Source organism: Mesocricetus auratus, unplaced genomic scaffold, assembly GCF_017639785.1.
Source record: "Mesocricetus auratus isolate SY011 unplaced genomic scaffold, BCM_Maur_2.0 Super-Scaffold_100033, whole genome shotgun sequence".
Taxonomy (NCBI): domain Eukaryota; kingdom Metazoa; phylum Chordata; class Mammalia; order Rodentia; family Cricetidae; genus Mesocricetus; species Mesocricetus auratus.
The window spans coordinates 11,711,246-11,732,374 of record NW_024429213.1 but is presented as its reverse complement, the minus strand read 5'-3'; the positions used below and the strand labels follow the sequence as shown (position 1 = coordinate 11,732,374).

Here is a 21,129-nt window from a genome sequence, read left to right as displayed (position 1 = left end):
AGGGGGGTCTTAGGAGACAGGACTAACTAGTGTGTGGCCAATGGTGGGCAGTAGGGTACTTCAGGAATAGCTACTAAGTGTAGAAGAGGTGGGACCTTGGCCATATCCAGCTGGGAGGCAGGGTGAGGAGTGAGTCCCTGGTAGATCCAGTCAGTTGGAGGAGCCAGGCACACCTTCTCTAGGATGAGTGCTTTCTGGTGCTACCCGCAAGGGGAAGAATGAGGATGGGGTGCGGGACCTCTGAAAGGGTTTGATTGGTTCTGAAGGCCTTGACAATACTGAGTCCAGATGGCATGTGGAAGGTGTATAGGGCTTGCATAGACAGAGGGAGGACAGCCAGGGACCTGCAGAGTTTGGGGTCAAGAGGTGAAAGAGCCCAGCGACAGAAGCGCGGTTGTATGCCTGGCTGGATTGTGGCGCCGCCGCCTGGTGGAGCCTGGCACTCAGCCTGTGGGTAGGGGAGGCTGGAGACCGCCTCCCAGCTCCGTCCCTCTACCTGCTGGGGGCGGGGAGGAAGAAAGGCGGGCACCAAGCGTTAGGGTGAGTCACTCCTCTTCCTAGGGTTAGGAGAGGGACTTCTCTCCTTTCCCGGGGTCTGCGCATCAGCTCCAGGCTCCGGGCTCCAGTTCCGCGACTCCCTCAGCTACTCTCCCAGGCGGCGCGTCTCCCGCCTCCCTTCTGAGGCTGGACCCGTCGCCTTTCCGTGTAGGTGAGGACTAGGTAAGTTCTCTCCATTTGATACCCTCTGTTAGGGTGTTAGCTGCGAGGGGTGAGGTGGGGGGGGGTCTTCCAGGCTGTGTCTCTGTTAGCCTTTGCTGCCTTCCTCTGGTTCTTTCCATTGTAGACAGAAAGTTAGATTTTAAAAAACGCGTCAGAGAATATCCGTGCTTAGACTCCCAGCCAAACCAAACTCTGGAGCCATATTCTTAATTTCCCGGGTGCCTTCAAATGTCCTGATGCTGCGTTTATGGGACAAGGTATGTTTGGTTTGTTTAGTCTTTGCTTACTCAACTCCCCCACCCAGCACCTCTTTTTGTTCCTGGGTAATTTTTAGAGGTGGGGACAGTAGAGCTCCAGAGCTGAGCTGGGATCCTTTGCTATGCGCTTTCTTCATTTAGCAAGGTGGCTGGAAGTCTCATGCAGCCTGAGTTGGGATCTTGGAAGAACCATTCTAGCCCAGGACACATCACAGCTGGAAAAGAACTGCAATTATTGCATACCGATAAAGTGAGCACGGACAGAAGCAAAATATTTTGGAGGTACAGTCTGTGCCAATGCAACACCAAATGTTGAGAGAATTCATTGCAAGACTCCATGGAATATTCTAGGAAAAATTTTTAGATTATTGCTGTTTTTGTATTTTCTGTTTTCCGAGATGCTTCAAAGCCTGTTATTTCCCTTGCAGGAACATCAGTGAGAATCTGTTCTGTTTCTTAGAAGGATTTACCTGTACAAAGCTACATTTTAGTTTGTCCTCTGTCAGTGTATCAGGGGAGGGAGTGTCAAATTCATTGCTTGTAGAAAAATCGATTTGGGGAGGGGGTATTTCTCCTTTCAATACCATTAAGCAGCAAAATACCTCTGTGGCTATTAGACACTAATTATTGCTGTCGTTTTTGCATAGAAGTAACAGAGAGTGGACGCTGAGATTCATTAATCTGGGGCTCATGCTGGCAACTGCTTGTCAGTATTATTCAGTTTGATGTGATGGTAACAGGTGGTCTTAATTCACATCGCAAAATGATTCTGCTACCTGATGGTACAGTACCAAAGTACTCCTAAAATCTAGTATTGCCTTTTATCTTTGAGGGGGGATATGGGCGAAGGAATATTTTCTGGTTATTTGTTAGCCCCTGATCATAGATTGCTGTTTTCTGAATTGTCATGTGGATTACAATCTATCACCATATAAACAAACCCCTCTTGAAAGAAAATTAGTGAAACTTGAGATGGTTAGTCAGGCCACAGGGAGTCCTTGATAATCACCTTTCTATGACTTGCAGGGAGCCCTTCAAAATAAGTTCTAGTTCTTACTTCCTTGATAACCTAGCTCTTCATCCCTCTATCATGAGTCTTATTCACATTTTTATCACTAGAATTTAGTAAAGTAGAACTATGTTGGAAATATGAGTGAATGATTAAATTATTTTGCTGTTCATATTTCTCAAATTCTACTTGGGCAAGTTTCCTCTTCATCCCTAGAATGTAATAATAAAGTCCATGTGATTCAGTGGTATTCATAATGTGTAGATCATCAGGAGTATACTGTTTTATAAATAAGAATATGACTATATACATGTGTCACACACATACACATTTATGTTAAAAGTGTCTTTAGCAATAGAGAAGCCTGATAGCAGGTGAACTTAATGGGTCAATACCTTATCTTTATGATTTCAAAATGGCTTCAGCTGCTCCAGATATGATGTCCTTATACCATATTCAAGGACAAGAAACAAAGGGTGGAAAGGGGAGAGTGTTTTCCTTTGTGTAACTTTCTCTTTTCAGAGGACTAAAAAATACTTTTCCTCAAAGGTTCCCAACAAATGCCATTTTATGTCGTTGGCAGAAGCTGGGGTACATAAACTGCTCTTAGTGGCAAGAGTGGCTGGGGAAGTATCAAGAGTTTTAGCTTCTCTAATGGAAGGTTTATTGTGAGGGGTGTTGTTGATAGCTTTGGAGAGCTAGCCAGAAGGTCTTCCAGAATGTTTTGAAAAATTTTGAAGTTGTGATTGAGTCATCAGTTGGGCCTAGTAAAGTAAAATATTACTCAAGGTAGCAAAATCACATTTAGAAAAGATTCCCCCTGCCCCAAATTGTACCCTATTTTTGTTATGTCTGTGAAACCTTCATGTGTTGATCATTAATCCACATTGTGAGAATTTAAGAAGGTGGACACTTAACCTGACTGTGATATGTATAAGTAAGGCCTTTAGGAAGAGATTAGGGTTGGATATGGTCATCAGGGTAGAGCTTTCACCACTGAATACTGGTGGCTTTATAAGAAAATGGTGGAGGAGGCAAGAGAACACTTACGTGCATTTTCCATCAATTACTTTGTGAAACCCTGCACTATCTCAGGACTCTGCCAGCAAGATCACCACCAGACTTGGGTCTATGAATATCAAGGTCCCTGAACTAAATGAACCATACAACCACACACACAGAGCCAAAAATGGACTAATACATTAACAGTCAGAAAACTATATCTTATACATTCACATTCACATATAAATCTTACATGGCTTCCATTAATATTAAATATAAATCAGACCCTCCAGTTCCTGGAACACAGCAAACTGTTAGTAAATAGTTCTCTGAGTTGATTATTGGGTTTGAGAGCATCAGGGATATGGAAAAAGTGGAAATGATTTAGCACTTAAATGCTGTTTAGTACTGTGACACCAGAACTCTGGTGTGAGAATTTACAGAATCTAAGTCTTTCATTTGGATCCTAAGAGCCTTGAAAGCATCTTAATGAAAGGAACAAAGAAAGTCTAGCAAAAAGGGGTGCTTAAAACTTAGGTGAACAGTTTGAGGAAGGGGCTTTGTAGCATGAAAAATAAAAGAGCCAGAGACAGATATTGGGATTCAAGCTTCAAGTTGAAGATTAGAGAAGCAAAGCAGCCAAGCCAGCAGATATTACCTCAGCTCAGGCTGAAACGGCAGTCCTGTCTCCATGAATCCTCAGAGGCAAAAGCTCTCAGTTCCTGTCCCCTCCTGTCTTTTATTCCTTTCTCCACCTCGCCATATCACTCCTGTCTCCTCCCTAGTGCTTGGATTAATGGAATGTGATCCCAGGTGCTGATATCACCTTTGTGTGAGTTGTTTCTTTTAGGTCTGGATCAATTTTTTGTAATCAGTGTGACCTTGAACTAACAGAGATCAGCCTACCTTTTAATTCTGAGTCCTGGGATTAAAGGTGTGTACCACCACCACCTAGCTTCTATAGCTAACTAGTGTGGTTGGCATTGCATCCTGAACCCTCAGGCAATCTTTAGTAAATCATAAAAAATATATTACCATAGGGCTTCTCTATACCTGTACTGTGGAAGATGTCTTTGTTACAGAAGGCGGGGCAATAACAAAATAAAAGGCCAAATAACTGAAAATGTTCATGTATGATGAAAACACTATCATCATAAAATAGCCAGCTGTTTTGATTTCCTCCTTGTTAGGAATACTCAATGTATAGAAGGTCCAACTTTGGAAACAACAGCAGGAGATTGGATAAGCAAGAATCAGAGACTGGAATTTTATATTTTAGAGCTCTAAGTCTTGGATGGTTTGCCTGTTAAGCAGGTTGTAGATATCAACAGCTTTCAAACATTGCTACTCAGTAACAGTCTCTGGGGGAGTTTTTAAAAGCCAGATTTACAGATTAATCCTTAGGTCACTTATGTTGGACACTTTGGGAATGGGAACAAAGCACTTTAAGTGTTTTTAAAATGCCTCCTATAATTGTCAATACCTACTTGAGTTTAGAGACTTAATTTTCTGAAATTGCCATACTACATACCACAAAGGATGTCCTGGAGATTAAAAGTCTAAGATCAAAGCACCAGTAGGGTTTCCTATTTGTGAGACTGATGGCTTTGATTTGGATGCAGGTGCCCTCTTGCTGTGTTAGTCCATAGCCTTTCTTCTTTGCAAATCTGTGGTGCGCCATCCACATTCTAAGGACATCATTCTCAGTAGGTTTACTCTAATCATCCCATTTTAATGTGGTCACATCTCTAAAGGACCTGTTTTCAAATATAGAAATATTCTCAGGTCCTGCCTGTTAGAACTTGAGCATAACAAGGTGAGAAGGTGCACAATTCAGCCTGTGACAGAAAGTGAGGTATAAGCAAGGCACTTCTTACATTTGAGGGTGCACATAAGTCACCTAGAAACTTCATTAAAATGCAGAGGTCACTTCTTAATATGAGGCATGAGAATGCACAGTTCTCATACATCCCTGGTTACATAATGTTGCTGCCTCATAGATTGTCTTTTAAGTAGTGTGGTCTGTGTAGATCAGTGACAATCGAACTTAGGAGTCGCCAAACTCCACAGATTTCTGGGGTCTGAGCTGAGAATTTGTGATTCTATTAATTTGGTGTAGAGCCCAAGAATTTGCATTTCTAACACATTTTCAGATGATACCTATGTCACTTGTGTAGGGATGAAGGTTTGAAAGACACAGATCATTGACATTTTGAAATTTTATGGTGTTGTTGAAGTCATGGCCATTACATATATCATGGTATGTGAAGTTTATCTATGATGTTCACTATTTTAATACTAACAGTATTATGTTTTATTTTGTCAAGATTACCTCCCCCATACAACAGTGGATGAGGAAAATGTGATGAAGTACTTCATTGGAATTTGTTAACATGTTTGTACAAATAGAAGTAGGTGACCATGTATAGCCTCATTTATCTCTAGTCATGTTCTCCAAGACAACTAACTTGCAATTTCCTATTTTTACCATCTTAAAGATGATTGTGTAAGACATCTATGCAATTTAAAAAAGATTAGCCACTATAGAGAATGTATGTCTCCCAAAGGGACTATGAGAGTTTCTCAAAACACATTAATTTAAAATAATTTCTTATTTAGTCCTATTATCATTTCTACACGAGACTCATAGTGTACTGTATTAAAGAGTATCTTTTCCCCAAAATAACTGGAGATGAGAAAAACATGTTGCTTGTTCATTGAGAGTTAAATGAGTAAAACTGATTTCTGTGGATCTTTTAATCACTTATAAAACATGTATCTAGCATTGTTATATTATTTTCACATGAGCATAAACATATTTTCTACATATTTTCATTATTGTTAGTTAATGTTATGCATTATATGCATTAATTTTTACTTCAATAAAACAAGTTACATTTAAAAATTTATTTTATCATTTTTAATTATTTGGAGGTAGAGTGGGTATGGGTGTATGTGAGCATATGCAAGTACAACAAAAGGGCATCAGATCCCCTGGAGCTGGAGTTACAGGTTATTTGTCAGCCACCAGATGTGGGTTCTGGGAACCAAACTTGGGTCATCCACAGGAGCAGTGTGCAGTCTTCAATGCTGGCTCTCTGTCCAGCCCATTTCATCTGGAACTAGCTACAAAGAATGGTTTTTACTAAAAATTTTCCCTTGTACCTTTTCTAAAGCTATGCCAGATATATAGAGCCTCTAGTCAGAATAAAGCTATTCAGTGAACTCCCAAAGAGCAAGTAACATCTTTTCCACATGCTGTAAGTATTTTGAGTTTCCCTTTTCGACTTTCCCACATTTTGCACTTGTTGGTTTTTGCTGTGTGCCCCCTGCACTGTTCAGGGGAAGAGGTTTTAGGTAGTGTTTCTAGTCCAAGTCTATAACTTACACTTACAGTTGGTAAGATAGATACAATAGGCTCTCAGAGCCCAATAGCATTAAGCATTTGAACTGTACAGTGGATTCCATGCTCAGCAATCAACCTTATGATGCCACATGTTCATTGCCTACTGGGAGAGGATAACCTGGTCAGGCTGTCTGTTCTGCTCGACAGTTATATTCTTCATGGTAAATTACTAAACCAGCATTCTGGCTTCAAACACTAGTGAGTGTTGTGGGTATGAGTCAGCACCCAGCATCCATAAGCTTGATAAACTCAGGGACACTGATAAGATCTGTATCTGACAGATGGCTCCATGACAAGTCCTGATGCTGCTGACTCACTAAAGTGAATTAAAAGCACCCCACATTTATTACTATTAAGCATTTTCTGCATACCAAGCACCATGCAATTTTATTTACCTTATCTCATTTAGTCCTCATATTAACTCTGTGAGCCATTTGTTATTTTCATTTTATAATTTTAAGACAGACATGTAGATTTAAAATATGCCCCAAGTCAAATGGCTACTGTAATAGTGTTTTTAAATTAATTTTTATTTTTTAATTATCACAAAACTTAAAAATTCCCTTATGGTATTTTTGTATATCCTTAGTCTGGGTTGATCCTCTCACCCACACGTACCCTCTGCTCTCACTCATCCATATTCCTCTCCCTATCCATACACACTTCTGCTTTCAGTGTTTGCCTTTCCACTCCTAGTGACAGAAACTTTTAGTTGCCCTCCAATATTCACCCTCACCATCTCTCTTAGGAACTGAACCCCACTGTTGTTGTTGCCAGTAGCAGTGTATCTAATGAAGAGTCTATCATGCAGCATTGACCACATCTTGGTGTGAAGCTATGATTGAATTTTCCCAGTGAGAGAAAGTTATTCCATGGGATACATCTCCGAAGTTCAAGGGAAGGGAGTCAGCATGCTTGAGAGGAGAGCCTTGTCCTTCTCAGTTTCTTTCTGTTGCTGCTAAAGAATACAGACAGCTGGTGGTATCCCCATGGGGAAAGCTAGCTTTGAACTTGTTGGAACAGCTAGGTAAAGAAGAAAATGGGCCTGTGTTTGTACCAGGGATCGTCTGTGGCAGTTTTACATCAGAGACATTGGTCTGTTACCAGAACTAACTGGCATTCCCTGATCAGAGAAGCAAAATCAGAATGATTATTCAGTAGGCAGTGGGCAGTGTTCACACACTATGTGCCAATGACCCACTATTTTTACTGTATTAAAGACATGTGTTTGAGTTTCATTTCTGCCATTTACTAGCCATGTGTGTCTACTGCACACATCCTCATAGTCCATGTACATATTGTATATTCATCATAACCTCCCTCACCCATCTACCCTTTCTTCTCCTGCCCTTTCCCCTCCTATTAGTTCCTCTTGTCCCCATTAAAGTTTTTATTACATTTATTTATTTATTCATGTACTCATACTTTCACTAGCATATGCACATACACAGAGGTCAAAGTTTAACTTTAAGTAGCTGTCTCTCCCTTTCACCATGTTGGGACCAGGGGATTGAGCTCAAACCATCAGCGTTGGTGGGAAGCATCTTTACTGGCTTAACCGTCTGGCCAGTTTAACAGTTTTTTGTTTGTTTATTTATCTGTTTGCTCACTGATTTATCTTTATTCTGTGTGTGGGAAACACGTGAAGGGACAATTTTCAAGAGTTGGTTCTCCCTTCCACATTGTGGTTCTGGGAATGAAACTCAGGTCATCAGGTGCTTTTACCTGCTTAGCCATCTGACTAGCCCATTCTTTATGCATTGTATCCTTGACAATTTTACTTGTGTTTTTATTTGTATATACACACATCATGTTTTGTGTCTATATAAATCTAAAAATCACAATTGAAAAAAGTGATTTTTTCCTCCCCCATAGATTCAGCCCAGCTTTTAAACAAGCTTTCATTCTAGTAACTAACTTCATGCTGTATATCCAAGTAGTGCCTTCCTTAAATCCCTGTGAATACCCCCACTTTCAATACTAGAACTTTTTTGTTGCTTCCACACAAATGCTTGTTGGAGTACCCTAGCACTCATACAAGTGTTATGTAATCTGAGGGAGTTAATAGCCCTAGATGGAAGCTGGCAATGAATCCCTCTTTACTATACCTATCCTTGACCACAGCATTCTCCTTTGTATGTTAGTAGAGCTTGATTCTAAGATGGTCTAATAAGACTAAAATCTAGTTTTCTACAGTTGTGGATAACTTAGAAATATATTCCTATAATATCTTATTTTTCTTTTCACTGGAAACTCTGCCCCAAACAAATTTACCTGTGTACAAATCTTTGTTTCAAGCTCTTAAGTAAGTTCACTATGTAAGCCTTGAATTAAACTGTACTGATGGCACTTGTAGATTCTTGTGGCTTTTGATGAAGCAACATACTGTCTTTGGTGTGAAAATGTGATGGACACTTCATGGAATCTGCTTGTGTGGCTGTGGATCTGCAGGAGCTCATATACCTTTTTTGGTGAGAGTACAATTTGGGATTATTTTGGAAAAGCAAATTCTGTTGCTGACATAGTTTAAGAAGTATGGTTTGTGTGTTTTCTAATGATTTGTGAGCTGGAAGCTTGGTTTGCATTGTCTCAGGAGGTGTTGGAATCTATAAGAGCTCAAGAGTTAGGACCTGGTGGAAAGTCATTATGTTGTGGGTTAATGTAGTTTTCCATGGGACAAGATTAGTTATCATTAGAGTAAATTCCTACAAGGGTGCACTTGCCCTATTCTGAATGTAGTCTGTTGCTTTCCTATCTCTCCAGCCCAGGAGACCCCATCAGAGGCTAAACATATAGGTTACTCTATCTTGAGATTTTAGCATTCCAAACTGTGAGCAGGGTGCAACATTTTTCTTTATAAAGTCTCAGCCTCAAATTTTTCTTATATCAACAGAAAACAGACTAATACAGACATTATTTTGGTAAACTGAATCTACAAACCCTATGACTCAGTATTTTTATTCCTACTTAAGCTTTAGAGAAATTCTAAATGTGAGTCAGTGTCTGAATGTGAGTCAGCTGGATACAAGCTAGAGTTATCTAGGAAGAGGGACATCACTTGATAAAAAGGCCTCCGCCAGACTTCCTGTAGGCCAGTCTGTGGGACATCTTCTCGATTAATGCCTGATGTGGGGGAGTTCAACTGAGCAAGCGAGGAGAAGCAAGCTAGTAAGTAGCTTTCCTCCATGGCTTCTGCTTCAATTCCCCAAGCCCAGGTTGCCTCCTTGAGTTCCCCACCTGCTTCCCTCAGTGATGAACTACAAAGAGTAATCCAAAATAAACCCTTTCCTTTCCCAAGTTGCTCTTTGTTAGGGCATTTATCACAGGCATAGGAGCTGTAAGACAACTGTAACTATTTAGAAATAATGAACATTACATGACTCATAATAAAAGATTCTAGAATAGCATTACCATCCATTGATAGGAAAATGGATAAGTATAATATTCGTTTTTAGAGTAAAATGAATTAACTATTGTTATAGGGAAGAAGACAGACTCATTATAAATAAAATATTGAGTCAAAATCAAATGGCCAGGTATTAAGCTTATGAAACCCATAAACAAATAACACTATATCGTAGGTATTTTACATATACAAGACATATATATATATATACACACACAAATGTCTGTCTGTCTGATTGTATGTCTGTATGTCTGTATATGTGTACGTATCTCAGAACCTAGGCTACTACTGAGGAGACATATTGGGTAGTACTACAAAGTAATTTCACTAGCATTACTAGTGTTACAGGTATTGATTTGGGTAATGGATTCATAAAAAGTCATTTATTAAAACAGTCTACAACTTAGTCAAATAAGACAGATAATTTTGCATTTACCATCTATTATATATTTACATCCATACATATGCATACATAATACAACACTGTCAAAGATGTTGGACTAGCAGAGGCAGCCTCAGTGAAAGCTTCTGGTAGTCCTCACTCCAGAGGCTCTTAGAGCACCCCATTATGTAATGGATTTCCTCCCTTTGTATTTCCTAATACCTTTTAGTCAACTAGAATGGAAGGAAACATGATTTAGTTTTCCTTACCATTATCAAGGGTTACATCTTCTTGTACAAGTGGGAAAGAGCAATTCATTGTGCCCTTTCTGCCCGTGTCCACTTACCTCCATTTGCTGTGCTAGTGTTCTAGCCAGTGCTCTCTGATGTAAATAGTACATCTGTTACCCCACTGATAGTCTCACCACAACATCCATAATGCTGCATTTTTCATGCTTTTGAGGATATGCTTGTGATGTTGTTGTTGTTGTTGTGTGTGTGTGTGTGTGTGTGTGTGTGAGAGAGAGAGAGAGAGAGAGAGAGAGAGAGAGAGAGAGAGAGAGAGAGAGGGAGAGAGATGGTCAGAGGTAAATTCTCAGGAGTTGATCCTCTCCTTCCACAATGTGTGTCTCAGAGACTGAGCTCAGGTCATCAGGTATAACTGCAAGCACTTATACCTGCCAAACTATCTTCCCCCAGCCCGACTCAAATTTTAAAATAGACATGAGCATAAAACAAAGATGCCTGGCAAGTAGGGTGCCCCATGTCTTTAAACGCAGAACTTTGAAGGCAACGAATCTCCATGCGACCGTGAGGCCAGTCTTGTCTACATAAGGAGGTCTAGAATAGCTGAAGCTACATAGCGAGATCCTATTTCAAAAAACGTTCCGCATTTCATGATATCTCCAGTACTGTAATATGATATGAAAGATGCATACAATTTCTTTGGATGGTATTGTCATAGCTTCTGCTAATGTTAGTGTAATTTGTTACCTGCACTTTTAGTTGCACACTAAATTTCAATTACAGATTAGTGGATGTAAGGATGTATTTTTTCTCATTCAAGTGAATAGACTTTCTAAATTCTCTGTGTGGGGGGGGGCTAAAGATCACCCATAGGTGTCATTCTTTTTATCATTTTTATTATTTAAAACAATTTTTAAATTTAAACATATTTTGATCATATTCTTCCCTTACTCCAAGTTCTTCCAGATACTCTCTCCTTTTCTACTTTAAGATCTTCAAGTTCTTTCTCAAAAACAAACAAATACCCAATACAACAACAAACCCCCCAAACCAAGAAAACAAAATAAAATCACACCCATCAAAAACAAACAAAAGCCATAAAAGAGTAAGTAAATAAAAGCACCCACAACAAAAACTGTTGAGTGCATTAAATATTGGTCAACAATGCCTGAACATGAGGCCTGCTCTGGAGTGATTGATATACCTAATGTCACTCTACTGGTAAAAAAAGTGATTTTCACTCTCCCAGCTTGTATAACTGACAGTTCAGTTGTTACATTTACCCTAATGGCTGTGTATTAATTAATTGATTCATCCATCCATTCTTAAAAATATAACAAAATAAATAATAGTAGGATAAAATCGAAATGATCACATCAGAGTTGGACAAATTGAACAGAAGGAAAAGAGCCCAAGATAAGGCACAAAAATCAGAGAACCACTCATTTGCACACTCAGGGGTCACATAAAAACTCTAAACTGGAAGACATATTATATACATAAAGGACCTAGCACAGACTATGCAGGTCCTATGCATGCTGCTTCAGTCTCTGTGAGTTCATATGAGCTTTGCTCATGCTGATTTAGAGGGCCTTATTCTCCTGTGTCCTCCAGCCCCTTTGGCCCTTATATTCTTTCTGCCTTCACTTCCACAGGTTTGTCTGAGCCCTGAGGGGAGAGATTTGATGGAGACATCCCATTTAGGGCCGGGTGTTCCAAGGTCTCTCACTCTCTGCATGTCTGGCTGTGGGTCTCTGTATCTGCTCCAATCTTCTGCAGGAGGAAGCTTCTCTGATGATGGCTGAACAAGGCCATCTATGAGTATAGGAGAATGTCATTAGGAGTCTTTTTTTCATTATATTTTTTTCTTTTCTTAGACCAGGATTATTTGGTTTCCTCCTATGTCCATGGGCTATCTAGTCTAAGGCTCTTGGTCACCCAAGTAGTGTCAGGTATGGGTTCTCTATTGGGAAGTGGTACTTAAGTTAAATCTGTTGTTGGCTGGTTATTCCCATGTTTTGTGCCTCCACTGCCTTATCTTGTAGACAGGACACCATTGTTGATAAAGGGATTGCTTCTGGCTTGATGTTTATGTTTCTCTTTTGAGAGCTTGCAGAGTACCTTTCTATCCTAAAGACCCTGGAACATACAGGTGAAGGTTATTTGTAGGCATTGGCTTGGTGTCTCCATCTTCAATGAGTCGTATAGGTATCGTCTTCAGCAATGGAGCCTTGCCAGTGTCTGGAGAGAAGTTTGGTTATCACTGATTACACAGCTAATATTCACATATAAGTGCATACATACCATATTTGTCTTTCAGTTTGTGGGATTCTTCATTCAGAATGATTTTTTCCAGTTCCATCCATTTACCTCCAAATTTCTTGATGGCATTTCTTTTTAATGACTGAGTAATACTCAATTGTGTAAATATATCATATATTCTTTATTCATTCTTTTGTCGAGGGATATTTTGGTTGTTTCTAATTCCGGTCTGTTATGAATACAACAGCAATGACAATGATTAAGCAAGTGTCTCTGTGGTAGGATAAAGTGTCCTTTGGGTATACACACAAGAGTGATATAGATACATCTTGAAGTATATTGTCCCCCATCCTCCCGAGGAACTGTCACACTGATTTCCATAGTGGCTGTACAAGATTGAAATTCCACCAGCAATGTATGAGTGTTCTTCTTACTCCACATCCTCCTCATCATGAGCTGTCACTAGTGGTTTTGATTTTAGCCACTCTGACAGGTATAAGATGAAATCTCCAAGTAGTTTTGATTTGCGTTTCTCTGATGTCTAAGGATGTTGAACATTTCTTTAAGTGTTTCTTGGCCATTTGAGTTTCCCCTACTGAGAATTCTTTGTTTAGATCTGTACCACATTTTTAATGGTGTTGTTTCCTGATTTCTTTCTTAGTTTGTTGATCATTTGTATATAGAAAGGCTACTGATTTTTGTGAGTAAATTTTGTATCTAGCTACTCTGCTGAAAGTGTTTATCAGCTGTAGGCATTCTCTGGTGGAGTTTTTCAGGTCACTTATGTATACTATCATAAATGTACTTTATGCAAATAAAGGTGCAAATAAAGGTATGTTGACATCTTCATTTCCAGTTTGTGTTCCCTTGATCTCCTACACTTGTCTTATTGCTTTAGTTAAGACTTCAACTACCAGGCTTTTTCTTTTAAGACATCAACCAGCTCCCAAATCCTGACACAAAGACTTATTATTAGTATTGAATACCTGGCTTCTCCTGGGCTTATTCTTGCTAGCTCTTATAACTTAATCTGTTTCTCATCTATGTTTTGCCTCAAGGCTTTTTACCTTGTTTCTTTCCTTCTGTATATCTTAGTTTCAGTGTTTCTCATGTCTGGTTGGCTGGCTGCAGGCTATCTGGCTTCTGGCCCCTAGAATCTCCCCCATTCCTTCCTCTCCTCTCTTCTCTCTCTTCTCCCAAGCCTAGATTCCTCCTTCTATTTATTATTTCTGTCTGTCAGCCTCACCCCTCTCTCTCTCTTTCATCTAGCTATTGGCTATTGAGCTTTTTATTAGACCACTCATGTGCCTTAGGCAGGCAAGGTGAAACAAATGCAACACATCTTTACATAATTAACACACATCCTTACATTATTAAACAAATGCAGCATAAACAAATGTAACATCTCTTTGCACAGTTCAAGTAATATTCCATAGAATAAACAAATGTAACACATTTTGCCCATTTAAAATAATATTCCACAGTACTATATTGAATAGCTATGGAGAGATTGGACAGCTTTGTATTGTTTCTGATTCTAGTGGAATTGCTTTGGGTTTCTCTCCCTTTAAGTTGATGTTGGCTATGGACTTGCTGTATCCTGCCTTTATTACATTTAAGCATGTCCTTTGTATCCCTAATATCTCCAGGACATTTATCATGAAAGGGTTTTGGATTTCATTAAATGTCTTTTCTGCATCTAAGTTATGCAGTTTTTGTCTTTCAGTTTGTTCATATGGTGGATTACAGCTATCATTCTGAAGGACCCTCCAACTTGTTTTTTTTTTTGAGATATAGTCTCTCCCTAGGACCTGGGGCACACTGATTAGGCTACTTTGTCAGGGAGACCCAGAGTTATTTTCTTTACTAATCTTTGCCTGTCTCTGCCTCCCTAGTACTGGGATTAGAAACCTATGTGCCACCACATGGGTGCTGGGGATCAAGTATTTTACCAACTTTAATATCTGTCACAACCTGTCTAAATTTTACCTAAACATCCTTAGAAGGCATTCTACTTTAAGCATAGCCAAGGGAATTATGGCAAAGGAGAGAAATAATAATAAACTGAACACCAAATGTTATCTAAGCCATATGCCACAAGGGTGCAACTTCACTCAGTGAATGGTGGAGAGGGTATGGGTGCATTCCAGACCCCAGTCAAACCTCACATAGCTTCTGAGAAACTTTACACTCCACCCCTTTACAAGTTGGTCTCCATACTTCTGTTTGGACTTCCTGCCATCTAGTTGGATGTGTTGGTCTCACTCTTAAATTCATCAGTGTCCTGACTACACTTTGTACTGAGAACCATCCATTGCAGAATAACTCTCTGCTGGCCCCCTACAGTACAGATTAGGTTTTAGGCTCCCCATGGCTTGCTTGTTTTCTTCAAGGCTTTTCTATTGAGGTAAGAGGTAGTGAGAGTAGCGTATCCATTAACATTCTTGCTTTCATAGGCCAAATAATCTTCTTCCTAAAAAGAATTAATTGTTTATTTATGTATTTAATTAATGTGCATGTGTGTATGTGTCTATGAGTGTGATGTGTGTGTGTGTGTGTGTGTGTGTGTGTGTGTGCACCATGTATGTGCCTGGTGCTTATAGAGTTAGAAGAGGGCATCAGTTTCCTTTGAGCTGGAATTACAGACAGTTGTAAATCAGCATGTGGGAGGTAGGAATTGAACCTGAGTCCTCTACAAGAATACCAAGTCTCTTAACCACTGAGCCATCTATCCAGTTCTTAGTATGTCACAATTTTAAAGCATGAGGAAAACAGTCATTTTCCTGACTGCCCATAAATCAAGACTGTTCAAGTACACAGTGAAGCTAGTGTGTACTTAATATGCAGTTCATGTGTGCTGGTTCGTTTTTCATCCAAGAGTCCCTGTCAAATGGGCTCATTATTAAGCTATAGCTTTAGTAATGGCTGTTTCCTGGGCTACACAAACACCAGACTCCTGTTTGAATTTTCTGCTTGTATGAGTGTGATTAGTAAATCATTTATGTATTCCAAAATATTCACTGCTTAATTGATTCAGTGATAGATTTCTCTGGAATTAGTAGTGGATATTTATTTCAGTTTATTTGGGGATACTTTTTGCTCACAGAAAAATATTTCAAAGATAGGACAAAGAGTTCCATCCACATAAATCCAGCCTTCCATGTTATTAGCATTTTAGTCTGGATGGCATGTTTCTTAGATAATGCAATATTGATATGTCACCATTAAATAAAGTCCATGCTGAAGACAGCTTATCTTTTATTCAGATTTTCTTAATTGTTAACTAAAGACCTTTTATCTGTTCTAGAATCCCATGCAGAGTAATTCCCCAACAACATTTAGTTTGATTTCTCTTAAGTTCTTCTTGGCTGTGACACTTTCTTAGACTTTCCTTGCTTATGATAATCCTGAGTTTTAAAGAACACAGATCAACTCAGATTTGTCTTATGTTTTTCATATGACAGGATAGGGCCGTGTGCTTTGGAGAGGAAGACCCCAGAGGTTAAAGGCCATTCTAACCTCCATTTCAAGGGTATATACTGTCCACATTATCAGTTACTTTCTGTTTATCTTGGACACTCTATATCTGAGGTAGTTTTTGATAAGTTTCACTACCTTAAAGTGATTCTTTGCCTCTGCTTCCCTACTGAAAGCCAAGTTGCTAGGCATAGGCCCCACTAAAGGAATTAGCAGTTACGTTTCATTTCCTTGAAGGTAAATCATCAAAGTAACTTGTTTAAAATTCTGCCCTGGAGATTTGTCAGTTCTCTTTAATTTACTTACTTATTCATTCAATCAAGCATTTGTTTATTCTACCAAGACTTCATGGTAATGAATTTTAATCAAATAATCCAATTTTATTTTTGATCAATGACATGAGTTTCTGTGTCTATGGCTCTGGTTCCTAGCACACACAAAAAAGTGAAACCAGTGGGTACACATGGAATCTGTTCAGTATAGCCTATTTGTGTGCAGTACTTTATGGTTTTGTGCAATTTTTTACCAAATGATTAAATCAGTGCCATAGCAAATTCAATTGTAAAAGGTATGGTAAAAAAGTCATCAGTAAAGAAACAGTGAAATTTAGGATTACTGCCATTCTCATGCCTTTGTATCACTTCAGAGAAACTCGTAACACTGCTACTTTTTAAACATTTATTTATGTATACACATGAGGGTCTCAGTATCAGTATGTATACTACATATGTGCAGGTGTCTGCAGAGACTAGAAGAGGACACTGCATTCCCTGGAGCTAGAGTTACAGGTAGTTATGTCAGATGTGGGTAACTGAACCCTGTATTCCCTACCAGAATAACATGCTCTTAGCCAATGAGCCATCTCTCTAGCCTCTATTTCTGCTATTTTGATAAAGATATCATAGATGCAGTATTTATTTGTCAATATGTCACTTTGCATTCTAAGGAAATGGGCCAGGCAGGGGAATAAAACTAAAAAGGCATACTGAGACAGGCAGAACAGAGAACTACATAACTCATAAGTCTAGAAGTACATTTGCTTAACAATCTGTTTTTCTAAGACTTATTTTTCTTTCTGATGTAGTTCTCCTACATCTCTGTTTTCGGTCTCTGAGTAACAGACAGTGTGACCATATCAGTCAATTTTCTTAGTTGGGAATAACAAAATAAGCTATGTCCACTTTAAGCAGATGTCTTTATTTGAAGGTTTTACTTAGTGGGATAGGAGAATATTCCCACATCCTTCCATTTGGAGGCTGACCATGTGACTTGCTTTGGTCAATGAGATACTACTATATAGTTATGGTGCAAGAGGAGGTTTAAGCTGGGTGTCGGTGGCACATGCCTCTAATCCCAGCACTCAGGAGGCAGAGGCAGGTGTATCTCTGTGAGTTCGAGTTCCAGGACAGCCTCCAAAACAATACAGAGAAACCCTGTCTCGAAAAACCAACCCCCCCAAAAAAGAGGAGGTTTAAGTAAGGACTTGGGTGTATCTCCTTCTATATTCATTATCCTGCAGCATTATTTCCAAGAGAACAGGGCAATCCTAGTCTGCTAGAGGATGAGAGTCATGTGCTTCAGAGCTAAGTCATGGCATTTTGCATATGAAACCATCCAAGGTTGGTTGACAGCTATCTGACACACAGACAAGGGTGATCTGAGTTGCAGCTGACCACAGGCACATGAGCAAATCCAACCAAAATAAGTCAAACTTGGGCCATCTGAACCTTGGAAAATGCATGAGCTAAATAAATACTTATTTTTTATATCACTGCATTTTGGAGGATTGTTCCACATCATTATGGTGACAATGAACAACTGGCACCAGCATTTTAAAGACTCCCTAGAAGGTCAGAGAACTCTTTTCAATGCTTACTGGGTAGTAGCACTACCAATCAAACAACAGGTTGGATTGTAGGATAAACTCCACTTCTCTTTCCTTAATGTGATACTAGAAATAGATACTAGTACCTTCACTTGGTGTTCCACAAATAAAGCAGCATTGCCTCCAACTCAGTGCTTGCAAAAATCAGTGATTTCCACATGCCACTCACACTGTGGATGTTTGTGACTAGTGTAGCTTAAACCATACGTATAAATAACTCCAGTTGCAAGGGAGTTGATCAAACAAACATAGGAGAACCTTTGTTTTCTTTTTTAAAATACTTTTTAGTTAGGTTAGAAACAATCTTTTTCACATGTCAATCCCAGCTCCCTCTCCCTCCCCTCCTCCCCAACCCTCCCCACCAGGTCCCTCAGCCCCCACCCAATCTCCACTCCAATCCCCAAGGAGGGTGAGGCACTCCATGGTGGATCTCCAGTAACTGTCATTTCATCCAGGGCAGGGCTTAGGCCCTCTCCCAAGAGTCCCGGCTGAGAGAGCCTCCCATATTGTGGCATGGGCACTCATAGTCTGTTTGTACACCAGGGATAAATACTACCCCAGGCCCCATAGATTACCTAAGCCTCCTCACTGAAACCCACATTCAGGGGGTCTGGGTCGGTCCTATGCTTTCCACATAGCCATCAATCTGGAGTCCAAGAGCTCCCCCTTGTTCAGGTCAACTGTTTCTGTGGGTTAAATCAGCCCACTCTTAACTCCTTTGCCCATCAGTTCTCTCTGACATTTTTGTTTTTTTATATTTTTAACATTGTATTCTCTGAAGTACAAGAGGGCTTTCTAGAAAGAGATTGGAGAAAGTGTGAATGAGTCATTCTCTAATATCTGCTAAGGAGGTCTAGAAATTAAACCTTCTGATTCCCTTTGGATTTTCTATCTCTGCATAGTGTTAGTCAAACTGTTAATAGTCCCATAACTTGGAATCTCAGTGGAAGACCAGTGCCCTGGGAATGCTTTGGATCAGAATTGCTATTTCAGTCTTAGTTCCAGAAACAACAGCTTGGTTCTAATCTTCATGACCAAGGGAAGAACTTACCTTTCCCTGTTTTATTTCTGGCTGAATAAGTAGCTTGTGAATAAATTCAGGTTAAACAGCATTTTACTTTCAATAGATTGAGCACTGTAAACAAGGACGTTGACCTCATTTCATTCCACATTCTTTGCACATGAGTGAAAAGCTGCAGCAATAGCATTAAAAAAGGTGCATTGCTTGCTTCTTTTGAGGTAAGAATGCAAAGAAAAAACGAAGTCCTATATTGTCTCATCTCCTATATGCATATGTCAATTTCTAAGACCATAATAACTACTTACCTTATAGGTGACACTATTGAGCCGATCACTTGTAAACTCATCCCTGATCTTCAACTGTATTCCCACAACAAGCTATGACGGTTGTCTGTATTACCTGGTATGGAGCACATGGCAACAACTGATAGAGGTACTTTTACGAAATGAAAAACCTTTGGCTGTAGGTGCATTTATTTGTAAAGCGCCATTTTAGAAATTGGCCACGTGGAACTTTTATTTGTTCTGCCTTTTCCCCCAGGTAAATATTTGCTCAATGAAACATTTCCATGACTTTTTTTGCGTTTTAATTTAAAAGGCAAACCATGCTTCTCCTGATACTAAAAAATTAGATATAACAAACAAAAATGAGAAAATTTCATTTCTGAAGTACTTTAAAGAGTGTTTTTAAAGTCAGTTTTGGTGAAATTGGTATTTGTCTGGATAGCCAATGTTGGAAACTTTGACTGGTTACTACTAAGAGTGGGAGGGAACCTATTGAAATGTGTGTAACATCATGAACAATATATATGGTATATCAAAATTCCTAACAGTTGCAATGTGACTGGAACATTTGCTTGGAGGATCAAAAGAGTCTGATATTGCCCAAACACTACTTGGACCATATGCCTTTATGCACTGAGTCACTTGGTTTTAACATCATTGTGAATTGATGACAAGTCTAAACATGGATCAATAATCTTCTTGGCTAACTAGGAGTTTTTGGAAGTCACTCATAATTTTTGTTATTTTCTGAGGTACTTTTCTTTGTGTGTTATGAAAAAAGTTCACAATAAGGTCAAAATCATATGGTCAACAAGATTCCAGAGTAGAAACCAAACTACAACCAAGGACAGTCTCCCTACACAGATTGGCCTCCATCTCTCAGTGCTGCTGTCACCATCTTCCTATAGAGTCTTCTTCCTTAGGCAACCAGGGTAATCACTGACCTTTGATGATATCATTACTGTAAACCTTTTCTTGCTCTCTTTATCCTCTCCAGAAGATTTCTCTGGCCCACCTTGTACATGTTGTTTACCAGGCAAGGTGTGCTCTAATCTAGATGAAGGGAAAGCTTGCTTGTTTTTTGTTTTTTGTTTTTTTTGGTTTTACGAGACAGGGTTTCTCTGTATTGTTTTGGAGGCGTCCAGCCCAGCCTCGAACTCACAGAGATCCACCTGCCTCTGCCTCCCGAGTGCTGGGATTAAAGGCGTGTGCCACCACCGCCCAGCTGGGAAAGCTTACTTAAAAATATAGAAATCTCTTTATTTACTCAGCCTTTCCAACTGCCCATGCCTCTAAACTTCTGAAACATCTCTACTTGTCTTGTCTAGATGAGCTTTCTATGTCTCAAAGATGACTACTATCAGTTTAACTGTTAGTGTCTGGTCAGTGCAAACAGACTGTATACCAGTGTCTTACACACATGGTCCATCTTAGTTCACGGAAGCTACAGTGCTCCATGTATTTCTTTGTGCCTGCTGTATATGTGACCCTAAATTCCGACTTTGCTCTTATTTTTGAAGGCCCACAGAATCCTTGTGTTACCAAGAGCCATTGGATTCCTTTGTTGCTTCTCTGTAGTAGCAGAGGAAAAGGGATTCTGTGTTTTTTTATTTCAAATTCCTCTATGTAATTTGCACGTGTAAGGTGCTGAATGCTGCAAGAGCTTTGACTTGGGAACGTGACTGATTTTCTCATTTAATCCCATCAACTGCATTTAAGAGGTAGCTACAATTATCATCCTTCATTTGAGATAAAGAAACTGACACATGGAGA

At 39.5% G+C, this 21,129-nt stretch overlaps 1 protein-coding gene across 3 annotated transcripts in view; it reads left to right on the top strand.

Annotated features, from left to right (window-relative positions):
* The first annotated feature begins 496 nt into the window (after window positions 1-496).
* Sytl5 (synaptotagmin like 5) overlaps window positions 497-21,129 on the top strand; it is a 288,981-nt gene continuing 268,348 nt past the window's right edge. For all 3 annotated transcript variants that reach the window (XM_040733700.1, XM_040733701.1, XM_040733698.1), the window contains exon 1: window positions 497-720. The gene's annotated coding sequence lies outside the window, so the exon portion shown is untranslated. The remainder of the gene's footprint in view (window positions 721-21,129) is intronic.